Genomic DNA, 10,603 nt, shown 5'->3' with positions numbered 1-10,603 from the left:
TTTTCAACTTCTACAAATCTGAGATTTTGAATCAAATTTAATGTTACCAATTTTTTGGAGTAAAGGATGGTGGTTCATGCATGTTTTCTTCTTCTACCCTAGTTTAGTGAATTATAAAAATATCATAGATGCATCCCAACAGTACCATGGTTAATAGTTTTCTTTGCGGAGTCTAGGAAAATTTTTAGAATGTACATGCTAATATCTTTTTTTTTTTTTTTAACTCAATGTTGTTCATACCTCATTTTAGATAATAGATTAGGCAGCATGCAATAGTGTATTATATAGGGCTAATTTAAGAATGGAAAGTGATTAAGATTTATAGGGGATCTCTTAATTAGGGCATATTCTTATTTGCTTCCAACTTAAAGAGGTCATTTTTGAATTTGTAATGCTTGGTGTTCTTATTTTATTAACATGTCATATGTTTTCTTATTAATTATAGAAATGTCTATCAATATAGAAGATGAGCCCGATTGTGGGTCAGATGCTGATGTTATGTCTGATGATGGACCATATATTCCTGGAATTCCATCAACAGAACCTTCAAGTGTCGTAATACTTGAAACAAACGAAACTACCAAAAGGAAAAGAAAGAATGCAGTTTGGGATGAGTTCACAATCATTGATGGGAAGGGTTTTGATGATGGGTAGAACCGAGCTGAATGCAAAAGATGTAAGCAAGTTTATAAGGCTGATAGTAATATTAATGAAACTGAAAGCCTTAGGAGACATATTCTACATTGCCCAAAAATGGAAAACAAAGGAAACACAAGCACCCAAATGATTTTGGGTGTAAATGAAAGGAAAGTGATGTTAAGAGACAAAAAAGTTGACCAAGATTTTGTGCGTGACAAAGTTTCGAAGCTTATTGTGAGACATGAGTTACCTTTAGTTTTTGTTGAGTATGAAGAGCTCAAAGAGTTAATTACATACATTTTTCTGGACTACACCCATATTACACGAAACACACAAATGTCGGATATTTTGAGGTTATACAATTTGGAGTCCATTAGAATCAAGAATTTACTTAATTCATTTGCTGGGAGGACTTCTTTGACAAGTGATTTGTGGACATCTATCACTAATGATGGATACATTGCTTTGACTACCCATTACATTGATAAGGATTGGGTGTTGCATAAGAAGTTATTGAAGTTTTGCACCATGCCACCTCCACACACTGGCATCCATATTTGTGAACTGGTTTCAAAAATCTTGTCTGACTGGGGTATTGATCGGAAATTGATTTCAATTACTTTAGATAATGCCACAGCTAATTTCTGTTTTGTTGACTTGCTAAAGAAAAATTTAAATTTGAAGAATGCTCTTTTATGTAGAGGATTACACTTTCATAATAGGTGTTGTGCACATATTCTCAATCTTATTGTACAAGATGGACTGAAACACATAGATGACTATGTGGTGTTGGTGCGATCTAGTATAGCCTATGTGAAAAGATCACAAGCAAGGAAAGTAAAATTCTTAAAAATTTGTAAGCAATTGGGATTACAAAGTAGTAAGGGCTTACGTGCTGATGTCTCCACAAGGTGGAACTCAACCTATCTCATGCTTGATTCTGCATTATTTTATTATAAAGCATTTTATTATAAGGCTCTGATAATGAATATGATGAGTATGATGTGTTGGCATTCTGGAAGCAAATGGGTCAAGGTATCCAGATGTGGCTCGAATGGCTAGTGATGTCTTGGCTATACTAGTTTTCATAGTTGCTTCAGAGTCAGCTTTTAGCACAAAGGGCCGTGTTATTGATAAATATCGGACCAAACTCCTACCTACCAATGCTGAAGCATTAATATGCCTTCGGGATTGGATGTTTGATATAAACTTCAGAGGTAATTTTTCGTTCAGTATATTTTTCATTTTTAATTGTCTTAATTAGTTAATTAGTGTCTTATTTTATTTTGTATGTAGCTGAGCCTTTTGATGATCCCACTGACGTGGATAATGCACTTAGAAATGTGCTGAAACTATTGCACATTGAAGGAGAGAGGTGCAGTAGCTAATTCTTCAGCTGGTCCTACTCCTAGAGAAGGATAAGCTCAATCTTATTGAATAGGTATACCGTAGTTTACATTTGCACGTATTTCATAATTTATGTTTTGACAGTGTCATTATGTTGACTTAAATCTTCTTTCACTTTTGGTTGCAGTTTCTTGGAATGGTAAGAGTGTAGGACACACTTGTGGTCTTAAGAGTAACTACTCAACACACCTTTTTGGAAGACAAATGACTGCAATATTTTAAGGGAATATTGAAATATTTTGAGAAAGAAGATAGTCATTTGATATTTTGATGTAATATTAAATACTCTTTGAATGTTTTAGGTGGATGTTCTATGGTTTGTTTGATACTTTGACTATTTGCATTAGTTGTTGGCACACTATCTCTATTTTAGGTGAGTGATTCCGTGATTGAATCTTTTTAATTTTTAGGTGGTCCGTGGTTGATTGAATGATTTGAATATTTGGTACTTTGATAGTTTAATACTTTACGATTTCATGTTAGGCTCTTAAAAGTATTAGTTTCAGGTATTTCAGAGCTCTAATTGGCTTCATAAACTCAAGGGCCCTCATGTTTTGGATTATATTTGTCCACTAAATATTGATATGAATTTAATTACAGAATCATTTTTTTGTTAACCATAATTCAGTAATAGTTGTGTTTTAATTATATTTGTCCACTAAATATTGGTATACATTATACAAGCTCACAATGTGAAAAATAAATAAGGAAATCCTATGAACAGGTCCATACAGGTACAAAGGGGTAGGGCGAAGGATGAGTTCCAAAGGATGAAGTCATACCCACCCAAACTCCAAAGGATGAGGCCCGTGCTCATTTTTTTTTTCAATTATATGTCGGTTTCCTAATGGCTCCATACCGGTTTAAAAAACCGATCCAAACCGAAATGAACCTGATAAATCCAAACCGGTACCAACCCGAACCCAAACCACACCGAAGCTGACACCGGACCGAAACCGATAAATCCTTAATGAGGTGATTTCGGTTAGTTCAAAACTCACACCGAAACCAGTGGAACCGGACCGAAACCACACCAACCTGGACCGTTGACACCCCTAGTGTTCGGAATATCTCCAATCATTAGATTGTCCAGTGAGATATCCAACGGTTGGGAGGATACGACCACGTGTTGGGCTACGTGCCTACTCCTCTTAATTGCCATATGCCTCACTGGGCTAGCCCAATGGTTGAAGAGGATCTTGATCTCATTAGAGGGGATCCAGGTTCATTTAGACCATCAAGCTTCATGGTTTGACCATGCAGGCCAAACAGTCCATCATCTATCCATTGTTATTGAACTCTTCTTCATGGGTATAAATCCAAAAAACCAAACATCCACCATTTAAGATTTAGCAATTGGTCCAACCATTTAGTCCAAACCAAATTGAACCGAACCAAACCTATTTAGTTATATACATTAAAATCCAAACCCTAGAGTCATCCTAATTAGTTTTCTTGCATTGCTCGATTTTCAAGTGAACACAGGAGGCATGAGCATGATCATGGACTTTCAGGTCTTCGTCCTCATCAGTGCTTCTTGTTGATGGGCTGGTAGATGGGCGCAAGGCATGACTTCATAAGTTCAACTCTTCAAGGCACTGTGGAATTTTAACCGGCATGGAATTCCCATTTCCCACTCTCTATATCTCTTTGACTCTCACATGTTCATGCCACACACCGTTTCTTTAGTTGCAGAAGTTCCACTAGTCCTTTAAAAATTCTTGAGGAATTCCCATTTATGCCAGCTCAGTAACAGCTACCCCTCCTCTTATTCAACTATCATTTCCTTTGAGTTTTAGCCGTCCTATCCACCCACGGATGGAGGTCAAAAACATTGCGCATGAGACTAGAAACTAATGAGGTAGCGTAGTGCTCCTTATGAACTTTTTTTTTTTTTTGCTAATGACTAGTCCCACGGGCCCATACTAACCCAACAACTGCATGGACTGGGTCATACCGAGGTTGAATGAAAACCATTCAACTTTCACTGAAAGCAGTCAAGAGCACTAAACACCCCCGTGTGAGTGGCTCAAGGCGTACCTAGTGGGAGTTGAACTTATGACGTCCGAGTTTACAGCTTGTACCAAGTTCGTTGCTCACCAACTATACTACCCCCTTGGGTTCAGTGCTCTTTATGATTAGTATATATAAGACAAAAGGTTTTATGCACAGCCGTGTGCATAGTGCATGTTCATGCACATAATCATTCAATGAGTGACGACGATTTAAGATGCAATTCTTTTATCTCCATCTGATAGTCGTATGCATATTCGTGCACCATTTACAATCGTACACAAAATCTCTCCCCTATATATAATGAAGTAATTAATAACTTCATGTATATATGAATACTATTGTAGAAGGTAAGTAGTTACGTCACCAAAAAAAAAAAAAAAAAAATTGGTTATGTCACTAGTATATCTTATGTCTTTGTCAGTTGACAATTTTTTTTAGGGAAAATATCTCTTATTGGTATGAAAGCATACTTTATTAATTTTTTGGAGAATATATAATATGTTATTGGGTGTGAAAGCATACTTTATACCATCCGTAGTACACTATAGTTGATACATGCCCATAAGATGTATGTGTTGACCAAAAAGGAAAATGTTTTGAATTAATTTGATTAATTATCGCTTTCCTTTTTTGGGTGAGGATTTTGGTTTGTGCAAACCATGTCTCACCTGTTATGAAAATATATATATATATATATATATAGATATATATATATCAATTGTCATGATCCAATGCATGGATTGTTTGATCATGATAGTAGGATTACAATTTATGGTAAAGAAAGTTAGATAATTCACTAAACATGGGAGCATGCATTATTTGTTGTTGTTCTTAAAGTACGGAAAAAAATTTGATCAGCTTTCATCTGTACGTGGTACTAGTTTTTATCAAGATTATAGAATAAAAAATTTAGTTAAAAAAAAAAAGTTAAAATAAAATAAATTCACTTACTTGAACTAGAGATGTAATTAAACTAAATTTTTTATGTTCATTCTTAAATAATAAATACATTTGGTAAGAAAAAAACGAAACCCAAAAAGCAACATGCCTTTGTGCTCAAATACAGAGATGAATAAATTGACCACCCCACTTCTCATAACTGGAAGACAAAAATTTCATCCCTTTCGATGCTTCTACACAGCACCCATTGGTCCTTGTGTAGGCCACATTGCCTTTGAATCCTCTACCATTTTGCAATTACCTATTAATTAATGGATATTCATCCAATATGATTATAGAATGATTATTAGCTATAAAGGCAATTGTTGTCACATCAAGATATAAAAAGAAAGAAGCCTTAGACTTGAGTATGAACCCTACAGACTTTCCTATTACGGCTCTCTAAATCCCTTGCGTGAGATTTTTGAGCCTTTTAGTGGCGCTGACATTGTTGATATTCATAACCCTACCGGCCATGAGTATCACTCTCCTTCTAATTTTGTCCCCTAATATACCAACACCGGTCAGTGAGAAGATCTACATGGGTATCAATAGAGGATAGAGTTATAAATTTCAGATCCAAATCACCCATTCAGGCCCTCCAATGCACATTCAACAATTTGGAGGACCTATATGCACCTTAACACTCTTCCAACCATCAAATATACGCATGAGGGGCCGAAGGATTGAAAAGGATATGAACACCATTTCTTCACCATCTGTATCTGAACGTAGAGATCATAGTCACTTAAACGGAATCGGATTAAGAGTACCAGAAGCCTTACTTCACATGGAGCTCTCTCTAGCTATCTCTCTTGATTAGACACCTCATTCACCACATTCTCATAACAAACTCCAAATTAAGTAAAGATTTGGCTGAAAATAATTAAATAAAAGTATGTTTCATGCTCAAGCTTAGGGTCCTCCTCTTTAGTCGTCAGAAACTATGAATTAGTGGAAATTTTAATTAATCCAAATGTTCATGCAATATTCAAGCCTATGATGATAACCAATTTCATGTCTCAAAATCTCTTTGCCACTCTGGTCTCACGAGTTTCTTCTTTCCTTGTTAATTGCGTCATTAAACTAATTATTTCTCTTAACCTGAGTTACTTGTTAATCTTGATTTTTACATAAAAAGTCATTGGTTAGATTTATTTGTCTAATGGATAGCCATGATCTAGTATATTAAATATATGGCTTATGGATGACACCTAATGAAGAGCATTATTTTTCTTTTATTTTATTTTATTTTTTTTTTTTTTGGTAAACTGTTGAGCATTACTTAAAAATAAAAAATAAAAAAATATTCTATATTTTTATAGAATTGCAACTTAACAAAAGATCTGTAAATTCCTGTCAAAATCATGTTGATAGCATTACTGTCATCACGATTTGGGTAAAATGTCAACTCTATATGTGATTATGGTTGCAAGTGACATAAATTAAGGGAAAATAAGTTAAACAACATTAAATTTAAAGAGGAAACTTTTTTATTAACTAGTATGATAATTAAAAATCATTGACTTTATTTTAAAGTAAGTTAATAAATTTACTTTATTTTACAATCACTTATTCAAAAAATTTAAAAGTAAAATAAATATTATATTTTAAAAAAAATGTAATAGAAAAGTTTTTTTTTCAAGACGCCTCTACAACCCTCAAACATTCTCTCTTTTGTCCCTACTAATAAAACTAATCAACGTCCACCCATTAGTGTGGCATGAGAAATCCTTTTCACTTCGGCATCATAAGGACCATTCTCCCAAAATCTGATTACTAATATAGTAAGAATTTTAAGTACGTTACAATCATGTCAGATGATGATTATGAATTTTTTTTCTACCAAAAAAATATATAATTATTAAATTTTCTTTAATTAAAACAAAAAGGAGAAGGTCTAGCCCAAGAAACATCGAGACACAAGCGGACACAAAAAGACTACATTGCCCCTTACATGCGCTGAAGATACTCCTGCTTTTGCTCTCTTTAGCCTTTGCATCTGGCTTTTCTTATGCCAAACTGACAAGATTTTTTGGTCCTAAAAAGAAAACTATTTCACTTTCTTTTCTTTTCAATTTAGTTCCAGTAAGAACAAAGCTTACGAATATGAGATCAATAGATAAAGTCATAGTTTGCGTAACCCCAATGAGGTATATAGCTGAGTTGGCAAGGACCAATATCTCACAACTATAAGATCATGGTTGGCATAATTAACAATGGTTTAACACAATTTTGGGCTGATTTTAGGTACCTTATGTTAGTATTGTAATTTTTCCTTAATTTCAGGTATTCTTCAGCGGATGGTGAGGTGAGGCTTTTGCAAACAGAGGCAAGGCTCTTCTTCTTCTTTATTATGCCATTTTGTTGATATTTTTTGTAAAAAGATCCATTTTGTTGAGCTTATTTTGATATGAAATGGAAACTAGCTCTGCATTTTATCTAAAAAGAAAACTCTGCATCTCTGTCTTGTGTAAATATATTATATGACTTAAAAGTAATTTTATATGATCGACTTTTCCTAAACCCATAGTTACCGTGGTCATGGGATGGGCAGGAGAAGGCATTAGGGTATTTTGTGAACATACTAAAATCCTATAGTGTTTGTGAACCCAAAATGGTGAGTGAACCGACCTCTATAGGTGAAGGAAATCTTTCTCCAATTATTATCTTTGGAATTAAGAAAAACATCAATGTTTTAAAAAAGAAAAAACCACTGCTTTTAGCAGCGGTAAGTTGACCGCCACTAAAATTGACAATGCAAAATACATTTAGAAGTGGTAAATTAACTGCCGCTGCTATTGAGGGGGATTTGTGGTGGTTTCTTACCACTGCTAAATGTTTCACTTCACTGACAGTAAATACCCGCCCAAAATAGTTTAGTTCCCAATGGTTAGTTTTTTACAACTAATTTAGATTTAGCGGCGGTAAGTATCTGCCACATATTATATATTTAACAGAAGTTTCTGATCCCGCTAAACACGAAATGCAATATTGGATATTAGTGGTGAAAATTATCTACCACTAAAGGTGAATTTCATGGTGGATTGTATTGTCACTAAATGTGTAAAACAAATTTTGATTTTAACGGTGCGGTATTTGTCCACTACACAAAGATACATTTACATTGTTTTTTAAAGCTAAATCACCCTCCCCTCACCCTTTAAAAAAAATTAAATAAATAAATTCAACCATCATTTTTTTTTTTTTTGATAAAAAAAATTATTACAAGGACAAAGAACACTAAGTCATTAGGCTAGAGATAAGCTAAATTAACAAGAAACTAAGAGGCATCACAAAAGCCTTAGACAACGCACTGAAAGAGAATTAAATTTCTAAGCAAAAGTAATACTTGGGAAATTTGAAACGGTTACATCATCCAGTATAAATGTAATGGCTAACCAAATCATCATTTTTCTCATGGACTTAAAAAACTACTTAGAGTCATGCAGAAAGGAGGTTGTCAATCAGAAATGCAAAGAAAATGGAATTCTAAGACTGAATCCACAATGGCATCACTTAGCTTAGACTTTGAAAATCCTCCAAAAAAGTGATTGATTTCCACTCTATATTCAAAAGTGAAGAATGAGATGCAATACATTATCTCTGACAACCAAACCCTAAAACTAGAATTTTTTTTTTTATTTTTTTTTTTTTTCTTCTTCTTTTCAGAGGACCATATAGGATTTTTGGTAACAGCTTTTCTTTCCACAAGAGAAGAATCAGAATCTGATTGGGAAATGATGTCTTTGACTCTACATATTTTCCAGCTGAAAAACTCTCCATATTTGAACCATCGTTTATCATGTCTGGATGTCTTCTTACCATACCCTCATCAAATTCTTTCTCCAAACAAATCCCTCCAACAAGAAGAATTGCAATCGCCACCAAAGATTGGTTCCCATAACCACTCCCAGATTCTAGAGTATCACTAGAATGAAATTATAATTATAATAGAAAAATTTTACTCCATAGTGTTAATGTGGTCATGCTCTCCTATCTATTGGGCCACTTAAATTGGTGGCACTATCTCTCTGACATTCCCCTCTTTGCCTCTGAAATCATCTGTATTTCATTTGTGTTTCATATCTTAGCAACAATTGATGATTATCAATTAAAATTTAGATAGAAATATAGAAATTATAGTTGAATAATAAATAAGAAATGTATTCTTCTATCTATGGATTAGAAATTTTGAATACATGATGAATAGCTATCAACCTTAATATTGTCAAAATAAAGTTAAGAAAATGATCGTTACTTGGTCATGTAATTCTTGCGTCAGCACATGGGCCACCGATAGAGCGAGCATGGACATCGATCATAGGGGACGAGGTGGTCATTTCACTATCCATTAAGTCTGGACATAAGGGTGCACAACCAAGTAAACAGTGAGCATCCCAGATTAAGCATATCTTTTGTTACGTCTGTATCACATGAAAATTATGAATTTGTGGGACCCATGTTGATACATGACTTTTTTTTAGTAAATATGTTGATACATAATTCTTATAATCTTGTAATATCAACAACCTAATTTAAATTTTTTATAATGACATCTTTGAAATTATTTAAAAGAAAAATTCCAAGCAAAGTAAACCGCACGCAAATATTAGAAAATTTTACAATGATAATTTAAATCATATTTTGTCCCCTAAAACCAACATTGAAAAATTTTTCAACGTATAAAAAATTTTCATATAAAACTTCACATGTAAAATTTTCATGTTAATTTTTACATTGACAAATGGAGGCAAGAAAAATCTCTAATCTTTCTTTTTAGAAAGAAGGTCCATTAATCTATAGGAATCACGATTTTAAGTATTAGTATTGGATTGACCAGATCGTATCAATCAATACATGATCGATCCTAAATCAGATATTAAGTAGGGTTAAACTCGACTCATCCAAGCTGATATATATTGATATGGATTGATATCAACAATTCTTGAGATTTAAATCCTCGATAGAAATACAACTTTTTTGAGGGGGAGTGGAAACAAAAAAAACTACCTGCTTGCGTGTGTCTATGCCAAGAAACAGTCTGAGTGGAAATACTAGGCTGCCCCCTACCCCATGCATCTAAGATACCTCTGTGTGACCTTCCATTGGTCTGTGTGCTCACGTAGTGACTAGACAAGCAACTATCGTTCTCTTTCCCCCTTTTTTTTGGATTCAGCTCATCTCCAACGCGGTAGAGTCTGCGACATGTGGAAAGTGAGAATCCAACGGCTCTTATGAGATGGAACCATTTTCTCCCCACCTTAACCCATCACTAACCTACCCGACTCCCCTATTTCCACCACTGATTGATTCCCTTTCCCTCCTCAAACAGACAAACCCAAGTAAGTTTTCTTCAACCCAACAAACATGAACAATATAGAGTATAAAGGAAGACAGTAATGAAAGAAAAAAGGAGGAGAATAAAGAATCAAGGAGAAAGATCAAGTTAGGGGAAAAAGAAGCTTAGTGAGAGAGAGAGAGAGAGAGAGAGAGAGAGACCTGTTCACACAGCTCTGAGCAGCAAAAAGGTTAACCCATTCAAGGTAAGGGAGTCGGGTTTGAGGGTCGGGTAGGGTAGTGATGGGTTAAGTGGGGGAGA

Source organism: Macadamia integrifolia, chromosome 1 (assembly GCF_013358625.1).
Source record: "Macadamia integrifolia cultivar HAES 741 chromosome 1, SCU_Mint_v3, whole genome shotgun sequence".
Taxonomy (NCBI): Eukaryota; Viridiplantae; Streptophyta; class Magnoliopsida; order Proteales; family Proteaceae; genus Macadamia; species Macadamia integrifolia.
The sequence above is the reverse complement of the archived record's forward strand: the minus strand, read 5'-3'. Positions refer to the sequence as shown.